The sequence below is a fragment of the Lagenorhynchus albirostris genome, chromosome 8 (assembly GCF_949774975.1).
Source record: "Lagenorhynchus albirostris chromosome 8, mLagAlb1.1, whole genome shotgun sequence".
NCBI classification, from domain to species: Eukaryota; Metazoa; Chordata; class Mammalia; order Artiodactyla; family Delphinidae; genus Lagenorhynchus; species Lagenorhynchus albirostris.
The window spans coordinates 5,823,366-5,843,398 of record NC_083102.1 but is presented as its reverse complement, the minus strand read 5'-3'; the positions used below and the strand labels follow the sequence as shown (position 1 = coordinate 5,843,398).

The 20,033-nt window shown below is 48.8% G+C and overlaps 1 long non-coding RNA gene across 1 annotated transcript in view; it reads right to left on the bottom strand.

The window, feature by feature from the left end:
* Positions 1-741: 741 nt before the first annotated feature.
* Positions 742-20,033, bottom strand: part of LOC132524446 (uncharacterized) — a 33,398-nt gene continuing 14,106 nt past the window's right edge. Inside the window, exons 2-5 of the long non-coding RNA XR_009541878.1 lie at positions 19,494-19,615; positions 9,393-9,765; positions 7,567-7,659; positions 742-1,451 (exon numbers count right to left, since the gene is read on the bottom strand). This is a non-coding gene — a long non-coding RNA (uncharacterized LOC132524446). The remainder of the gene's footprint in view (positions 1,452-7,566; positions 7,660-9,392; positions 9,766-19,493; positions 19,616-20,033) is intronic.

Sequence of the window (20,033 nt, the reverse complement as noted above, 5' to 3'; positions counted from 1 at the left end):
GGCGAAGGAGTCTGCCCGGTGCGGAGGTCCAGGGTGCTCGCCCAGGGGTCTGTGCTTTGTCCCGGGCTGGTGGGCACCAGCAAGGGGCTGCTGTACCTTCTGGAGTTCTGGGCTTTCCTTGGGTTTTCAGGACTCGTCAGCCCCCTCCCTGCTTCATTGTACCCCAAACATACCCACAGACCAGGACAGGGAAGGTACAAAGATTCCAGAAAATGCTCTAAGAGGTAATCAGATTTTTTCTGATTTAGTGCTTTTCTTTTCTTTTCTTTTCTTTTCGGTACGCGGGCCTCTCACTGTTGCGGCCTCTCCCGTTGCGGAGCACAGGCTCAGCGGCCATGGCTCATGGGCCCAGCCGCTCCGCAGCATGTGGGATCATCCCGGACCGGGGCACGAACCCGCGTCCCCTGCATCGGCAGGCGGGCTCGCAACCACTGCACCACCAGGGAAGCCCAGTGCTCTTCTTTTCTTAAAGAGTCCTCCCTCAATTGTATAAACTTCAGGCGCCATAAATACCTGGACATGGTCCTGACTGAACCCATAGAGCGAACTGTGAGTTCTCTTCTTCTCCTGGGCAACTTTTGTTTTCTCTGGAGTTCATAATTAGCTTAAAAAATACTTTATTTTTTAGAGCAATTTTAGATTCACAGCAAAATGGAGTAGAAAGGTTCCCATATACCCCCGAGCCCCCCACCCCAACACACGGCCTCCCCCATCATCAACATCCCCCAGCAGAAGGGTACACTTGTAACTACTGATGAACATACACTGACACATCACAATCGCCCAAAGTCCATAGTTTACGTGAGGGTTCGCTCTTGGTGGTGTACATTCTCTGGATTTGGATAAACGTATAAGGACACGTATCCAGCATTATAGTGCCATCCAGAGTAGTTTCACTGCCTGAAATCCTCCGTGCTGTCTGTTCATCTTTCCCTCTCCTAAGCCCTGACCACCACTGATCTTTAACTGTTTCTATAGCTTTGCCTTTTTCAGAATGTCATATAGTTAGAATCATACAGGATGTAGCTTTTTCAGATTGGCTTCTTTCACTTCGAAATGTGCACTTAAGGCTCCTCCTTCCATGTCTCCTTGTGGCTTGAGGGCTCATTTCTTTTTAGAATAATATTCCATTGTGTGCATGCACCACAATAATAATTACCTTTTTTAAAAAAATGCTTGTTTGTTTGTTTGCTTAGTTTTCTGTGTACTTATCAAATCAACCCCAAAGCTCTGCAGACTAACCAGACCTCTTCTCAGGGCATTCAGGCTCCATAGGCTCTTCTGGGGCCTTCTGACCTGTTCCACCTGGACTGGCTGCCCACAGCTGTCATCCTGGAATCCCCCTTCACGTTAATCTGGGGAATTCTCTTCACAGCTCTACTGTTCTTTCATTCATTCGACGAGTCGGTCGGTGTTGAGAGCTTACTGTATGCCTGGTGGTGTTCTGGGGACTAGGATACAGCAATGAATAAAATGAACCAAAAAGTTTCTTCCTGCTCAGAGCTTGACTTCAAATGGGAAAGATAGACACTAGGTAAGAAAAATATGTGAGATGTTCATTCCAGGCATGCAAGGCTGCTTCAATGTTAAAAAATCTATCTGGCTTCCCTGGTGGCGCGGTGGTTGAGAATCCGCCTGCCGATGCAGGGGACGCGGGTTCGTGCCCCGGTCCAGGAATATCCCACATGCCGCGGAGTGGCTGGGCCCGTGAGCCATGGCTGCTGAGCCTGCGCGTCCGGAGCCTGTGCTCCGCAACGGGAGAGGCCACAGCGGTGAGAGGTCCACGTACCGCAAAAAAAAAAAAAAAAAAAAAAAAAAACTATGAATGTTGGGACTTCCCTGGTGGTCCAGTGGGTAAGACTCTGCCCTCCCAATGCAGGGGGCCCAGGTTCGATCCCTGGTCGGGGAACTAGGTCCCGCATGCATGCTGCAACTAAGAGTTTGCATGCCGCAACTAAGAAGTCCACATGCTGCAACAAAGATCCCGCGTGTCTCAACTAAGACCCGGAGCAGCCAAAATAAATAACTAAATAAATATTTTTTAAAAAATCTATCAATGTAACCTACCATATTAACAAGCTAAAGAAGTAAAATCAAATGATCACATCAATCAATGCAGAGAAAGCATCTGACAAAATTCAACACCCATTCATGATGAGAACTCTCAGAAAAATTGGAATAGAGGGAACTTCCTCAACTTGATAAAGGGCAACTACAGAACACCTTGAGCTAACACTACACTTAACTGTGAAAAACTGAATGCTTTTCCCCTAAGATCCAGAAAAAGGCAAAAATGTCCACTCTCGTTACTCTTATTCAACACATTGCTGGAAGTTCTAGCCAGAGTAACAAGGCAAAAAAAGGAAAGAAAAGACATAGAAATCCTAAAGAAGAAATAAAAGTATCCCTATTTGAAGATGACGTGACTGTCTACACAGAGAATCCTAATAAATCTTTAAAAAAAAAAGCCCACAAACAAACAAACCTCCTAGAACTAATAAGTGAGTTCTGCAAGGCCACAGATTATAAAAGGACACAAAAATCAATAGCATTCTATGTACTAGCAATGACCATGTGGACACTGAAATTAAAAAAAAAATACCATTTACAATTACTCAAAAGATGGAACTATTTAGTGTAAATATAACATGTGCAGGATTTATATGCTGAAACTACCCAATGATGATGAAAGAAATCAAAGAAAACCGAAATAAATGGAGAGACATAGCACGTAGATGGTTTGGAAGATTTGACCTAGTAAAGACATCAGTTCTTTCAAAATTGATATTCAGGTTAACTCAATTCCTATCAAAATCCCAGCAAGAGTTTTTGTAGATAAAGAGAAGATTATTTTAAAATTTATATAAAAAGGCAAAGGAACTAGAGTACCTACACATTTTTGAAGAAGAAGAATAAAGTGGAAGAATCACTCTCCCCCATGTTGAGGCTTATTCTATAGCTACAGTAATCAAGACAATGGGATATTGGCAGAGGGACAGATACATAGATCAATAGAACAGAACAGAGAACCCAGAAATAAACTCACACAAATATGCTCAACTGATTTTTGACAGAAGTGCAAAAGCAATTCAGTGGAGAAAAGGTAACCTTTCACCAAATGGTGTGGGAACAACTGGACCTCCAAAGATACAACAGTGAACTCCACTTAACTCTCACGCCTTATACAGCATTAACTCAAAATGGATCACAGATTTAAATGTCAAAGATAAAACTATAAAACCCTTAGAAAAAATATCAGAGAAAATCTTTGGGATCTAGGGCAAGGTGGACAGTTCTTTGACTTGACACCAAATGCACCATCCATAAAAGGAAGAACTGATAAATATTTTTTAAAATTGCTCTTGAATGACTCTGCTAAGAAGATGACAATAAAAGCTAAAGGATAGGAGAAAAGATGTATAAAACACATATCAGACAAATGACTAGTATTTAGACTATACAAAGAATGCTTAAAACTCCATACAATCCAATCAGAAAATGAGCAAAAGACAGGAACAGACACTTCACCAAAGAGGACATAAGGGTGGTAAATAAGCCCATAGAAGGCTGTTCACTACCTCTAACCGTTAGACTAGAAACTATCAGAATGGCTAAAATAAAAACTAGTGACAATACCTAATGCTAGTGAAGATGTAGAGAATCTGAACAACTCACCCATACATTACTGGTGGGAATGCAAACTGGTCCTCCGGAACACAGTTTGGCATTTTCTTATAAAACTAAACACTCACTTAACACAGTAATTGCACTCTTGGGCATTTGTCCCAGAGAAATGAAAACTTATGTTCACCCCAAAATCTGCCTATGAATGTTCATAGCAGCTTTATTCATAACAGCCCCAACCTGGAAGCCACCCAAGTGTCCTTTGGTGGGTGAATGGTGGGTTAAACAAACTTGCATATCCATACCATGGGCTCCCACTAAGCAATGAAAAGGAATAAGCTATTGATGCATACAGCTACACAGGTGACACTCAAAATAAGTATGCTGAGTGAAAAAAGCTAGTTTCAGAATGTTACATACAGTGTGATTCCATTTATATAACATTCTTGAAATGACAAAATTATAGCGATGGAGAACAGATTAGTGGTTGCCAGGTGTTAAGGAGGGAGTGGGGATGGGAGGGAAGTGGGTGTGGCTATAAAGGGCAACTTGAGGAATTCTGTGGTGATGGGAATGGTCCTGTCTTCACTGCTATGCGAAGTTGGTAATGGCTCCCAGAGGTGGGTCCAAACCTAGTGCCCAGAACCTGTAAAAAAATGCTGCCTTCTTTGGAGAAAAGGTCTTTGCAGATGTAATTAAATCAAGGATCTTGAGATCAGGAGATTATCCTGGATTATCCGTGTGGGCTTCAAATGTCATTACAAGTGTCCTTATAAGAGAGAGGCAGAAGGAGATTACACATGCGTGGGCACGCACGCACAGGAGAAGGTGATGTGAAGACAGAGGAGAGGAAGGTGCAGCGGACCAGCCACCTGAAGCTGGAAAAAGCAAGGAGCAGGTTCTCTCCTAGAGCCCCCGGAAGGGGAGACAGCGCTGCCTACACCTTGGTTTGGGACTTCTCGCCTGCAGAATTGTGAGAGAATAAATTTCTATTGCTTTAAGTCACCTAGTTGGTGGTAATTTTTACAGTAGCCACAGATGACCAACATATTCACTGTATATTATACAATAGTTTTGCAAGAGGTCACCACTGGGAGAAACTGAAGGATAAACAGGGCCTCTCTGTATTATTTCTTACAGCTGTATGTGAATTGACAACTATCCCCAAATAAAAAGTTCAATTTATAAAAACTAGGGAAGGGAGATGAAAAGTTCGCTATGGGAGTGGGGTCAGGAGGGAACACCCAGTGCAAAGGCCCCGGGTTTACGGGCCTATGTACAGCTGGAAGCTCTGAGGTCAGAGAGATAATAGCCTGTGTGTGGATGGGGGGCGGGGAGAAGGGACCACGCAGGGCTCTGTAGGCTATTTTGAGAGCCTTGCCTTTTACTGTGAATGAGATGGGAAAATGTTGGAGGGTTTGAGCAGGACAGACATGATCTGACTCACGTGGAACTGGACCAATACGGCTGCCATGCTGAGAGTCACGGGAGGGGGCAAGGCAAGAGCGAGGACGCCAGACGGGAGGCTGTCCAATCACTCAGGTGATACAGAGACCGGATTTGAATAAAAGGTAGTAATAGAGATGGTGAGAAATAGTTGCATTCTGAGTATACTTGGAAAGCAGAGCCACTGGGATTTGCTCTCAGGTTGACCCTGGGTGTGGCAGTCCTGCAGGTTACAAGGACTGAGCCCGAGCCCCCCCGCCCCCCCAGAGGACGGAGCTGCCGTGCACTCACGGCATGGAGCAAATGCCGGGAGCAGCGTGTTTGAGAAGAGGTCAGGGCTCCATTCTGCACGTGATGCATGTGAGATGCTTGCTAGACATTCAAGAAGAGATGTCCAGTTGGCACTTGGATGTAGGCATCGGGCGTTTAGGCTGGAAATGTACATGTAGCAGTCAATGTTTAGAAAGTATTAATGTCACAAGACTGGATGAGGGTCCCAAGAGAATGAACATGGTTAGGGAAGAGGTCCAAAGCCTGAGCCTTGGGGCAGTCCAGTGTTAAGGGGTCAGATAACAGGAGAAACCAAGAAAGGATGAGAAGGGTCTGTCACAAATTAGGAGGAAAACCAGAAGAATGTAGCATCCTGGAAGGCAGTTTGAGGACGCATTCTAGGGAGAAGGCAGTGGTCACTGTGACAAATTTTGCCCATTGTCACTGAAGTCGAAGACCGAGCAGCGGCCACAGGCTACAGCCCTGAGGAGACCGTTGGTGAACGTGATAGCAACAGCCTTGGTGGGTCCATGGGGCAAAGGGAAGAAGAGGAATTACAGACACAAGTACCCTTCAGAGAGGTTTTGCAGTGAAGCAGTAGCTGGAGGGAGAAATGGGGTAGAAAAGCTTTCTTTAAATTGGGAGAATTAAGAGCATGTTCGTAGCTGATAAGAAAGAGCCAGTGGAGGGACAGATAAATGATGCTGGGAGGGAGGGAACGATTTCTGGAACAACGTCCTTGTGTAGGTAAGAGGGGAGAGCACGGGTCATTCATCTACGACAGCAGTTTTCAACCTTGGGTGGACGTTAAAGTCATCTGGGAGCACTTAAAGATCTCCAGCCCAGGCCACACCCCTAACCCATTAACTCAGGGTCTCTGGGATGACTTAGCAGAGAACAGGCAGGAGGGGAGAGTTTGGGGGCACAGAGGCTGGTGGGCGGGCAGAGTGATTGTGGAAGAAGCTCTCTTCCGACTGCCGCTGCTTCCTTGGTAAAATGGGAGAAAACTCACTACTGAGTGTGAGGCCGGAGGAGATTTTGGAAGCTTGGGGTGATGACCTGGGCGTGGGAAGATTGCAGTCATGTTAATGACAAGGTCTAGGGTAAGACTGTGGAAGCGAGTGGCTGAGGGAGGGCGGAGAATCAGGATCAGAGCGGGAGAGGAGTTTAAGAAACTGAGAGGCCAAGATTCTGGAAGTATCCTCTATGTGGATGGTCCGCTTATCAGGAATTAAGATGGGAGCAATGGTGGAGAGAGTGACAGCGAGCTAGAAGGATTCTCTCTGGACCCCAGACAGTGTAGGTGTGGGGCTGGGGGAGGGGCAGCTCTTCCTTCACCCCCGCCTTGCTATTTAGGCTTCAGCAAAATTGAAATTCCTAAAGATCCCAGATATTGTGTTGGAATTCCTGTTTCTTGTAACCCATACCATCCTCTTTCTTTAATTCCTTGTTTGGATGGTAGTTCTTCATAAGTTATTATTATTATTATTATTGCTAAGACTATTGCAGCAGTCCCCTTCCTGGTGTTCCTGCCTCTAGTCTTGTTTCATTCCACTTGCTCACTGACAAACCCCATGCCTTCTCCACATTTCCTCCAGAGTAACTTTCTGAACCACCAAATCTGACCTGGTCACTTCCTTGTTTAAAACCCTGCAACCACTCACTGTTCCTAACAACGCTATCACTTGCTGTGCCAGGCACTGCTCTTTAATCTAATCCTCACAGTCACTGCAAAGGTGTGTGCTATCACTATCTTTATTTTATAGGGGACGGAACTAAGGCACAGAGAGGTTAGGGAGCTTGTCCCGTGCGTGTAGAACTGACATTATCACAGTACACAGCGCCTCTCATAACTGGTCACCCTCTCTGTACAGCTTCCTTTCTTACCATTTCCTCCCACCTTAAACTTTATGCCTCAGTAAAGCTGAATTACTTAAAGGTCCGAAGATCAGTCAGGCTCCCAGCAGGAAGTCTATAGCACAGAAAGAAGGTTTAACTGAAGAAAGTTAATGAAGGGCCTCTTTGCGCGATGTGGGCAGGGCTAGAGGAACCAATGATGACGATGCAGCATCCAGACGCTAGCATTAGACGGAGACCAAGGGGGCAAGGAGAGGGGATGGCGCTGTCAGGACCACATGGGGTCAAGGCTGTGGAAGAGGGTCTGCGCAGCAGGGACTGTAGGGACACACAGCCGCTGTCGAAACCATGATAAATCCCCTGACCTACCTTTGATGTCCTGCAGCGCTTCCACTGGCCACATCCAACTAGAAGCCGGAAGGTGAGGGAGTCCGGATGATGCAGTCTGTCAAGGTCAGCCTCCTGGGACACACAGCAGGCAGGAGAAGGACAGAGAATGGATCAGGAGAGACTTTTTGTCCTTTGCTTAGAGGAATAAATCTTGTGGTCCCACCCAGGGGAAACACCAGGTCCCAACAGCCACTGATCACAGCGAGGTGCTGTCAGTCAGTCATAATTCCAACAGGAATAGCGTTAGTGGCCGACACTGCTCTGCACAGAAGGTAACAGGAAGAAAGAGAAAGCCCCCTTGTTGCTGGCACAAGACCTAAGCAGCTGCTCTTAGCTTCCTTCTTCCACTGCCCCGTCTGTATTTCCCTTGCCTTTTGACAGGGGTGGCCCCCGTCTTCATTCCCATAAGATTCAACTTCTTAGTTGTCCTATCTTTCTTGAGTCACCAGTTTCCCACGGGCCATTATTTTTGGACTGAGGAGACTTGTGAGGCACTCCAGCAAACCCTCTGGTTCAGATACTGTTCTCCGTGGCCTATTCTGTCCCCGCAATCCAATTTCCCCTGGTAACTGCGACAAGTCAACCCGACCAGTACAGTTGGTTCAGCAGCGCGAGAAGCCCCAAAGTGGCCAATTTAATGGGCTTCCAATTTAATGGGATCAGGATTGTGTTCTCTGGGGAGAGTGTTCCTTCTGTGCACTAGGACCTCCAAACCTACTGAGCCCAAGGTTATGGGGGAGAAGCAAACGTTCTGTAAGAGGGCTGTATGATGCAATAGCGAGAGAGGCATTTCTTTGTCCACCCTAGTCCTTCTGCAGATCCACACACCTAATGATTACTTCATGCCTCTCCTCTCTTCTTGAATCTCTCCAGGTTACACTGGAGACCAACTCGCATCTCTGCGGGTACCTGTCAAAGAACAGGCCCTGGGCTTCCCTGGTGGTGCAGTGGTTGAGAGTTCGCCTGCCGATGCAGGGGACACGGGTTCATGCCCCGGTTCGGGAAGATCCCACATGCCGCGGAGCGGCTGGGCCCGTGAGCCATGGCCGCTGAGCCTGCGTGTCCGGAGCCTGTGCTCCGCAACGGGAGAGGCCACAACAGTGAGGCGCCCGCGTACCCCAAAAAAAAAAAAAAAAAAAAAAAAAAAAGAAGAGGCCCTGTGTATTCTGGCTATGGGGGAAATAGCACCCTATATAGGTGGTATCTCCCAGAGGAGACACCACACCCTCGAGGAGGGCACCTAGCCTTGCAGGGTGCTGGCCTGCAGTGGGTGCCAAAGCTGAGCCTTCAGGAGTCTATTCCCCAGATCATCTAAACAGCTGCAACTGAGTATTTCGGTAACTGTGCACAGACCAGTGAATTCCTTGGGCATGAACTCAGTGCCACACATCTTTTGCTCTATAATGAGTTCCTTGGTTGGAGAGGATGTTGTGTGGGTTACCATGACAACGAATAGGGCATTCTGAAAATCTGGTGCCGGCAGAAGCTCTGCAAGTAGGGAAAGAAAGTCTGTATCTGGAACAGGACTCCATTCCTGAGGGAACAAATGACTAGCTCCCTCCATGAAGGAACAATACAGATTATTAGGCTGGTCCACCGTGTCGGGGATCCAGCATTGCTCTTTGTTAGTATTTATCAGTTCGGGACCTGAGTGGAGATGATATGCATACTGGCCCTGGTGAGGAGTACCTACTGAAAAAGCAGTGGCGGGAGGGGCAGAGAGGCTGGCAGACATTCACAGGACAGACTGCTCATTTCATCAGCCTGATGACCCAGATCCTCTTCTGCCCCTGATGGGAACTTACACGACATCTCTGTGTCTTCACCTGGTGCTCCTTCTGGGACTTCCGTCCATGGACCTCTTTCCCAGACTTCCTGGTCTTGACCATTAGAGGTGCCTGACCGGCCAGCCAGTCTGTTGCCCGTCGCTCATTAGTCAGTGTAGATCCAGAGCCCCAGCCACCTTTCTTCCAAAGCAAAGCAGATGATCAGACTGGCCGAAAGGGGACCACCGGGAGGCTCTCCCTTCACTACTGTCTTTCAGGACCATCCTTGAGTGGGACTTGATGCAGTGGTCGCACACCTCCATTTGACGGCAGCTATCGCACAAAGCCCCCTGTGAACAACAGACCGATTCTCCCTCCTCTGTTGCGTAGGCTTAGGGAGCTCCTCATGAAACTGTAGAGAGAATACGTTTCTGTTGCGTATGCCACCAAGTTTGTGGTGATGCGTCACAGAAGCCACAAGAAACAAAACTACCTTCCTAAGCCTCGGTTTCCTCATCTACAAAACACGTAGGGGGCCCCTCTGGGTGGGAGAAGAGACACTCCCAGGAGGCTGCAGGGGGGACTCACTCCCCAGGGCCCCGCCCACCCCACTCGGCCCCCCTCCTCTCCCCTGCACCACACAGGTGCAGGTCGGCCCCGTGGGCCCCAGTACTATGTGACCCAACTGGCCAGAGCTGATCCAGGTCAGCAGACCGGGGTCCTTCTGATCTACTCGGTGTCTCCCCCTCTGGCTGGGCTGCAACAAGCCTCCTCCAGCTCCCAGGGCCTCCGTTTCCCGTCACGTGGGCCAGAGGCTGGGAGGAAGCCTGGAAGGAGAGAGTAGCTAAAGCCAAGGGGAGAGAGGAGCTGAGAGCAGAGGAAGGGGTACTGGGCAGGGTGTCCTGTCAGGATGAACAGCACTGAGCAGATCAAGTGAGCCCACCTTGGGGCCACCTGCTAGCTCATCTCACCTGGAAAAGCCCTGCTCATCCTGAAGCCGGCGCCCTGGTCCCCAGAACTCCCTGCCCTGCCGGCCCACAACCTGCCCGGCCCTTGTTGGACTGTGTCCTCTCAAGAACCCCAGCTCGGCCAGAGCTGCAGCTCCCTGGCACCCAGCACACAGCAGGCACTTGTCGAGAGGACGAATGAAAGGGGCCAGCCTAAGATGGGGTCTGGAAGAGGCCAATTTAACGAGAACATCACCAAGGGACACATTGAGTTCAGCATTCAGGATAGTCCCCTCGAAGCTTCAGAGCTATTCTTGCCATCGTTCCCACCGCATCGATGAAGATTTGTGCCCAGGAAAGGTGAGGTAGCCTGCCCAAGGCCAGCCGGCTTGCCAGGCAGAACCGGGCCTTGACCCCCCAGCCCGGCTTTGGAGCCCGGAGCAGCCTGCCAGTGGAGATCAGGGACAAATACAACCCTTGACACCCGCCCGCACGTGCTTACTGTCACCCCACCCCACTCCCGTTTCCTTGGAGGGACTGGCCCTGAAATGGGGGACATGTGAGAGGGCGGGACACAAGGAAGGAGCAGAGCAGGCCTGTCCTCCACTGCAGTCAGCGCAGGAGAGGAGCAGCCCCGGGGCGGAGGCAGAAGGGCAGCTCGGAGGAGAGATGCGTTGCTCAGTTCCTTGGGCGCATGGGACCAGCTGGGCAGAGAAAGGGGCCCAAGATTTAAGCCTTACAAACTGCACTGAATTCATGGGACCAGACAGGACAGCCCCGGAAGGCACTAGTCGTCCATTCTGCTCCTTCACCGTCCAGCTGACCTGGATCTGTTTTGGGGCAGGACAGAGTGGTCCAGGGTGGGGAGGGTGTGGGCAGGACCAGGGCTCCCCAGCCTGCCCCTCACTATCCACGTGACCCAGCTCTGCAGGAGTCCACACAAGGAACTGCGGGGGGGGGGTTCCCTCTCCCCCAATATGCCCACCACCCCACGCCCTGTGTGGAGGGCCGGCTCTCTACCAGATCCTGGAGGTTCCAACCCTCCGTGCCTCAGATTCCTGATCCAGGATCTGCAGTTGTTCAGCGTTTATGGTAATGACACTGTGACTACGATTTTTTAAAGTGTGCTTATTTTATAGAGTTACCAACAGAGAAATTTACGTGAAACGATTGGATGTCTGGGAGTTGCCTTTAAAAATAAAATGGGTGGGGAGGCATGGGTGGACGGATAGGAGAAACTGGATTAGCCTTCGCTCTGCTTTGGTATGTATTTGAAAATTTTAAAATTTCCACTGAAAACAATTTTCCCCTGAGGCTGCCGAGGCGGGATCCTAAGATGCACCCTTGAGACCCTGGCTGCCTCCCCCGCGCTGGGTTTGACCTCGGCGCCCAGGGAGGGCGCGGCGGGGACGCTCGGGCTCTGGCGCCACTTGGCGGCCCTCGCGGGACCGACACCCTGCGTTGCTTCCCGGGCGCGGGCAAATGGAGCGCTCCAAACCAGAGCCCGCCGCCCACGCCACGCCAGGCTCGGGCCCACCCGGTGCTGCCCTGACCTCCGGAAGCCCTTTCAGCACCCCACCCAGCCGCGCCCTCCCAGTCCCCCCCTGACCCTCACTCCCCACTCCCCGTCGAGTCCCCTGGAGGGGCAGTTCTGGGGTGTGAGTGACGCGACACACCGGGGGACCTCCCGAGGGTGGCCAGTAGCCCGGCCCACGCACGCGGCACATCCACTCAACTCCTTAGGGTCTCGCTTTTTGTAATTTTACCAAAATTACACAGACTAAAGTCAAATAGTTATAGGAGGCTGGTAAGAAAAGCAGCAGTTCCCTCCTCTCCACTTCCTATTCGCGGGGGCAGCTCTCTGTGCTTTTAGCTGATTCTTTTATGCTTTACCTCCACGTCACAAAACAAGTTTTATAATCTACGCTTTTCATTTGAGGTGTTTTCTGCTAAGGATGGAGGATGAAGATTTAGCTCTTCTTCACCCCTTACACTTCCTGTCTCCTCACCTCCCAGTTACATCTTATTTGGGGTTAGATCCATTTCCCCTTTAACAGGTTAGGTAACTGCTACTCACAGATGAGCCATGGTTATTCTTTCCTCTCTGCCATGTTTCATTTGCTGTGGATTTTATTAATTGTCTTGCGTGGGCTTTTGCTTCATGCTCTGTAGGTTTATCACTATTTTATCACCAAATTCTAACCAATTTACAAGTTGTATAAACTCAGCTATATTAGATATTCTGTTAACTTCAGTGAGTTGAAGAGCTCTTTCCTGGGGCCGTCTGCCCTGCTCTGATGTAAATGGGCTGGTATTTTCGTCTGGGGCCCAGCTGGTATCCTGGACTTACCCTCCTCTCACTTGGGTGGCAGCCCATTTCCTGGATCCTCTTTCTTCTAATTTCTTGCTTTATCCTCCCATTTTGACTGAGCACATCCTTCAGTAGCTTTCTGAGAAAGGGTGTGTGAGAGATGAAGTCTTGAGACCACACACCTGTGAACGTGTCTATTTCATCCTAACCCTCTGCAGCTGAGCTGGGTTTATAAATGTTGTTTGGGAATGACCTTCCCTCAGAGTTTTGAGGGCACTGCTACTGCCTAGTGTTGATAAGAAGTCTGAGGCCGGGCTTTCCTGTTGGTGCAGTGGTTAAGAATCCACCTGCCAATGCAGGGGATATGGGTTCGATCCCTGGCCCAGGAAGATCCCACGTGTCATGGAGCAACTAAGCCCGTGAGCCACAACTACTGAGCCCACGTGCCACAACTACTGAAACCCACGCCCCTAGAGCCCATGCTCAGCAACACGAGAAGCCACCGCGATGAGAAGCCCGCGCACCGCAACGAAGACCCAAAGCAGCCCAAAATAAATAAATAAATACATTAAAAAAAAAAAAGTCTGAGGCCATTCTGATCCATGATCTTTCCTATCAAATCTTTTTCTTTTTGGAAACTTTTAGAGTTTTCTCTTTATCCTTAGTATCCTGAAAATTCATGATGATGTGCTTTTGAGGGGGGTCTAACTTTACATTGTATGGGGCATTTAGGGTACTCTTTCAATATGTATTTCATGACCTTCGCTTCTGGGAATTTAGGAGAGAAAATAAAATTAGAAGATAAATCCAGAATATCCAAATTGCAGTTTTGGAAACAGGGAACAAAAAATATAGGAAAGAAATTAATTTGTAAAAATACATGAACATTTCCCCGAACTGAGTATCGTTAAGTCTGCAGATGAAAAGTCCTTGGAAGGGGCTTCCCTGGTGGTGCAGTGGTTAAGAATCTGCCTGCCAATGCAGGGAACACGGGTTCGAGCCCTGGTCCGGGAAGATCCCACATGCCACGGAGCAACTACGCTCACCACAACCAGAAAAAGCCTGCGTGCAGCAACAAAGACCCAACACAGCCAAAAAAAAAAAAAAAAAAGAAAAGAAAAGTCCTTGGAAGTATTCAATGTGATGAATGAAAAAAGACCACGCAAGGCATGTGCTGGTGACATTTCTTGGCTTGTATGTTTGAAGCTGCATTTAAATATTGCATAGAAATTATTTAGACCTTAGTCTACAGTTTGGGCACTAAGTGCTACGGCTGAAATGGGGGAGAATTGATGCTGTTTGGCTGCATGAAGATGTATCCAGGAAGGCTTCGCAGAGGAGGTGAAACTTGAGCTAGATTATACCGGATGGGTGGACAGAGAGGAAAGCTAGATGTTCCACATCAGGGAAACACTGAGCTTGTACTGAACCGGCAGGGTGTGCGTGTGTGCGTGCACAGGTGACTGTGTGCTGGGGTCAGGAGGCCAGGCTGGCTGGGATATCAAGGGAAGGGGAGGTGGGATCCTATCATGGAGGCTAGTCTGATCTGGCAGTAGCGGAGCCCTGCTCCTTATTTTCCATGGAGAAAACAATGGCCTTGCTGCGTTCAACCCAAGCCCAGTCACACCAGAGAGGACCCGGGCAGCTGAGGCCGACAAGCAGGTAGAGGTTCCTCTTGGAACGGAAGGGCAGTGGGTTCTGCTCATGTAAGTCACCCTGGGAGGACTCTCCACGACTCTCCCTTCTCTCCCCACCAAGTCAGAGTCTTGGCACCAGGAGGGATCTTAGAGCCACCCAGACACTGAGCAGAGGCCAGACAGGGCACAGGATTTGCCCGAGGTCACACTGTTCATTAGACACAGAGCTGAGTTTAGAACCCCATCTCTGGAGCCCCCCGCCCTGGGCTTTCTCCTCCCTGCCTGTGCTCAGGTGCTCACATCGGGAGAGGCAGCCTTTCATCTGAAGGTCACCTGCACTCAGCTGCTCAGCCCTGGGGGCATCATGGGGTGTCCTGCTGGGGAAGGAGGGGACAGTGGGCCAGAGCAGAGGGGGTGCTGTTGGCAAAATCTGACGTGAGGATCTGCATTTTAAGCTCATGTTGAGGATGTAAGTGCTAAGGGCAGTTACGTCCACTCTGCACGTGTCCCAACATAACATCCCACTGCTCTGCGTGTCACCGCCATATTCCCCAGGTCAGGGTCCTCAGGATGGCCCCTGTCAGAGGGTCCCGAGCAGCCAGCCCTCACAGGGAACCAGAGCCAGATGAAACACGGGTTCCGTTCAGAAATGACCCAGGTGCTCAGGTTGGCGTCCAGGTTGCTGGTAAGCAAGGTCTGGCGGTACTTACCCTCTGAGGTTGGGGTCAGCTCCTTAAAGGCTGGGGTCCAAGGACACCGTGTCGGGAATATGGGGTTTGGGGGTGGTGTCCCCTGTCCTTCCTGGCTTGTGATTTGATCTCTGACCACTTTCTTTTTCCAGGAAGGACGAGTCATTCTTGTGCTCCCTGAGTCCCTGCTAATTTAATGTCATTTGTGTTTGCAGCCTTTTAGGTTATTTCACTTGTAAATTTCCCTCAATAATTCCAGCAACATTACTTTCAGAGTCCTGATTGCAACATTTAAATTTTTTAGTATTCTGTGCACCTCCCTCCGAGATATATGGGCGCTGTCATCAGGGCAGCCAGGAAGGCCTCGGGGCAGCGGGTAGGGATCTACCGGCGTTGCTAGTACAGGGGCTCTGAGACAAATGAGCTGCAGGAAGTGGTTGTCACTGCGCTCGGCCGCACCCAAGGAGTGTCTGTAACGTGCAGCTCCTCACCGGCTGGTAAAACCCCACCTCATGGAAGCACTTACCACCCCACATCTTGGTCACTCATGGGAGATTATACATGTCCACACTTCTTTGTTTTTTAATAAATTTATTTATATATTTATTTTGGCTGCATCGGGTCTTTGTTGCTGCACACGGGCTTTCTCTAGTTGTGGCGAGCGGGGGCTACTCTTCGTTGTGGTGCGTGGGCTTCTCACTGCAGTGGCTTCTCTTGTTGCAGAGCACGGGCTCTAGGCATGTGGGCTTCAGTAGTTGTGGCTTGCGGGCTCAGTAGTTGCAGCACACGGGCTCAGTAGTTGTGGCGCACGGGCTTAGTTGCTCCGCGGCATGTGGGATCTTCCCAGACCAGAGCTCGAACCCGCGTCCCCTGCATTGGCAGGCAGATTCTGAACCACTGTGCCACCAGGGAAATCCCATGTCCACACTTCTCAACTTCCAGCCCCGCAGGGTGTCCCCCTTGTACCACCACTGCGCCCCCAGACTCATTCTCCACCCTTCCTGTCTGGCTGGGTCCGGGGGCTGTGCCCCCAGGCGCTCAGGGGTGGACCGAGGAGGCTGGGCCTTCTGGTGCCTCAGGACGACTGCCCCTTCGGGCGGTCCCTCGCCCACCTCCAGCCTTCATGGGCTCTGCTAACACGACTGTCTAGGTCAGGCCTGGGCGTGGTTGCTGTCCAGGTAGGGCCCTTCTTGGGGCAGCTCGTTGCCTTAACCCTGCCCATAGGTCTGCCGTCCACTTCTGTCTGCTTGTTGCAGAACCAACCTCCCCAAAACTGAGTGTCATAAATGATTGGGGTTTTTTTTATGCACCTGGGTTCTGTGGGTTGGGAACTCAGAAGAGGCAAAGACAGGAAAGTAGTCTCTGCTCCACGGTGTCCAAGACCTCAGCTGGGAAGACCGGAAGGCTAGGGCAACTCGACAGCTGGGGCTGGAATCCTGTGGAGGCTTCCTCGCTCACTGCAGGTCTGACAGTTGAGACCGGCTGTCAGCCAGAGCTCCTACACAAGCCTCTTGGTGTGGTCGCTCTACACGAGCTGGCTTGGGCTTCCTCACGGCATGGCGGCTGGGTCCCGGGAAGGAGCGTCCCGGGGAGCACAGTGAGGTCCATGGCGTCTTATGATCTCACCTCACGAGTCCCCCAGTGTTACCTCCCCCATACGCTACTGCTCCAGGCAGCTAGAGCTGCCACCGCCGCTGCCTCTGGACACCGGATGTAGCTGTACCAGGGCTAAATGAGTCTGCATAGACCGACCTCGTTTAGTCACTAGCTTCCCATCTGAGGTCTGGGAGGGATGTGGCTGATTGGTGGAAGCTTTTATATGTGCTTGCCCTGTAGTTGCCAGGGAGGCTGAAAGGGTGAGGTGCCTGGCATTTTCTGCTTGGGGTGGGGGAGGTGATTTTTGTCTGATAAAAGGGTCTCTGTAGACACATGAATACAAATATATTAAAGAGGTGAAGAACTTCAGATGCTGGGGTGGGGGAGGGAGTACTGAGTCCAAAGAAGGGAGGTTCACCTCTGCAGCCCAGAGAAGATTGTAAGTTTTGACTTGTCTGTAACAGGTGTTGTTGGGATGTGCCCTCTGCTCGCCCCTTGGGCAGAGTATAAATTAAGTACCGTGTACATTTCCCCTCTTTTATCGATGGGAATGGTATGTCTGAGAAAAACTGGGATACCGTCTTTTAACTGCAATTTCAAAAACTGTTTCGGAACATTTTAATAAAATGAGTGAGAAATTATAGACTCTAGATTGCGGTTATAGGATATCTTCTTTTGGCATCTTTAAATTCAACTTAAAATCAGTAGGTTCTACAAAAGCAGTGAAGATGAAAAAGAAATTCAATATAAATTATTCTGACATCGAGAAGCAAATTATAACAACTTTCAGATCACATAAAAAGCAGTAACTGATTCAGGGGAAAATGTAAATTTTCAATAGAAGAAATGAATAGATTTTGGGATTGTTTGATGACCCAGTTAATGAATCGCATGAACACATTGGAAAAGAATGTAACTTCTTTGCTAATTTGACATGGAATGCTGACATTGACAACGACAAAATAAAACTCATAGACTGCCACTTCAGGGAGGTCATCCATGACACTCCCATGACGTGTCATCCATGACACTCCCATGACGTTAATAAACGTCATTAATTCAAAGGGTTTTTAAGATTAGTCACTGAGCAAAATAACTCAAAATGCCCTGAAACCTTACAACTCATATGTGAAATTTGATAGAGATTTCCTTAAATGCAAAAGTAATCCTTAAAATTTACCAACAATGGGTTGCAAAGATGTTATTAGTCAGGGTCCAGTCAGGAGATAGAAACCTCACAGCAACTTGAACAAGAAAGTTTAAGATAAAGAATTAACTTTAACACTGTATACAAAAATAATCTCAAAATGGATTAAAGACCTAAATGTAAGACCAGAAACCAGAAGCCATAAAACTCCTAGAAGAAAACATAGGCAGAACATTCTTTGACATAATCAATATTGTTTTGGATCTGTCTCCTAAAGCAAAGGAAATAAAAGCAAAAATAAACAAATGGGACTTAATTAAACTAAAAAGCTCTTGCATAGCAAAAGCAAACGAAACCGTCAACAAAATGGAAAGACAACCTATTGGGGAACTTCCCTGGTTGTCCAGTGGTAAAGAATCCGCCTTCTAATGCAGGGGACGCGGGTTTGATCCCTAGTTGGGGAACCAAGATCCCACATGCCGTGGGGCAACTAAGCCTGCATGCCGCAAACCTACAGAGACCACGCGCCCTGGAGCCGCACACCACAACCAGAGAGAAGCCCACGCGTCACAACGAAGAGCCCGCACTGCAGTGAAAGATCCCGCGTGCCTCAATGAAGACCCCACGTGCCACAACTAAGACCTGACGCAGTAAAAAAATAAAGAATATAAAGAAATATTAAAAATAAATAAAAAGGCTTTGTTAACCTTAAAAAAAAAACACTGATAACTATTAAAAAAAAGACAACCTACTGAATGGGAGAAAATATTTGCAAATGATGTGATGGATAAGGAGTCAATATCCAAGATATAAACACAGCTCATACAACTCAACATGAAAAAAACAAACAACCTGATTAAAAAAATGGGCAGAAGACTTTAGACGTTTCTCCAAAGAGGACGTGCCGATGGCCAACAGTCACATGAAAAGATGCTCAACATCGCTAATTATCAGGGAAATGCAAACCACAATGAGATATCACCTCACACCTGTCAGAATGGCTGTCATCAAAAACAAAACAAATAACAAATGTTGGCGAGGGTGTGGAGAAAAGGGAACCCACATACACTATTGGCAGAATGTACATTGGTGCAGGCGCTGTGGAAAACAGTATGGCGGTTTCTCAAAACACTAAAAATAGAACTACCATATGATCCCCAAATTCCACTCCTGGGTATATATCCAAAAAAACAAAAAACGAATTCGAAAAGATACATGCACCCCAATGTTCATAGCAGCATTTTTACGGTTGCCAAGATATGGAAGCAACCTAAGTGTCCATCAACAGATGAATGGATTAAGAAGATGTGGTACATATATACAAGGGAATACTACTCAGCAATAAGAAAGAATGAAATAATGCCGTTTGCAGCAACATGGGTGGACTTGGAGGGTATTATGCTAAGTGAAATAAGTCAGACAGAGAAAGACAAATACTGTATATCACTTATATGTGGAACCTAAAAAATACAACACACTAGTGAATATAACAAAAAAGAAACAGACTCACAGATATAGAGAACAAACTATCGGTTACCAGTGGGGAGAGGGAAGGGGGAGGGGCAACGCAGGGGTAGGGAATTAAGAGGTACAAACTGTTAGGTATAAAATAAGCTGTAAGGATATATTGTAGAACACAGGGAGTATAGCCAATATTTTATAATAACTATAAATGGAGCATAACCTTTAAAACCTGTGACACTATACTGTACACCAACTTACTTCCATTTTTAAAAAAAAATTTTTAAAGAATTAACATTAACATGGGATCAGAGTAACAAAGGATTGGCTAGAAAGAAGTAAAGATGCTTACTTAAAAAACGCAGGCACAGCAGATGCCGGGAGTGGCCATCACCCCGGGTGAGACAGAGCTCCCACGGAAGCGGTCCCTCTGCAGGGCTGAGATCCAGAACTTCTTGGAGAGGGCTTGGTTCGCTGCAAGGCAGAGAAGTCACTGAGGTGCCAGGTTGACAGAACTTGCTGGAATTTTGCCCCTGTGGTGCCAGAGGGACCATCCACGGGGAGGTGTCATGCTTTAGAACCTGCCCCAAAGCCATGGGAGAAAATGCCAGGGGAATCTGTTCCCAGGACAGTGCCTTACGGGCCACAACCCCCCGTGAAGCTGCCCCGGGGGTGCCAAGGGAGCTACTGGCTGCTGGGAATCATTGGAGCTAAGTGCTGCGGAAGCCGCACGTGCTGCTGGAAACCCTGTGTCTTGCAGGAGCCAGATGCTGGCGGATCCCCCTGTGCTACAGGAGGTGGCCACCAGGAACGCACCTGAACCAGGAAGAGAAACCCCTTTCTCCTCCCGTGTCCCTACAGCGCCCTCTGCTGGCGAAACTTAACACATAGC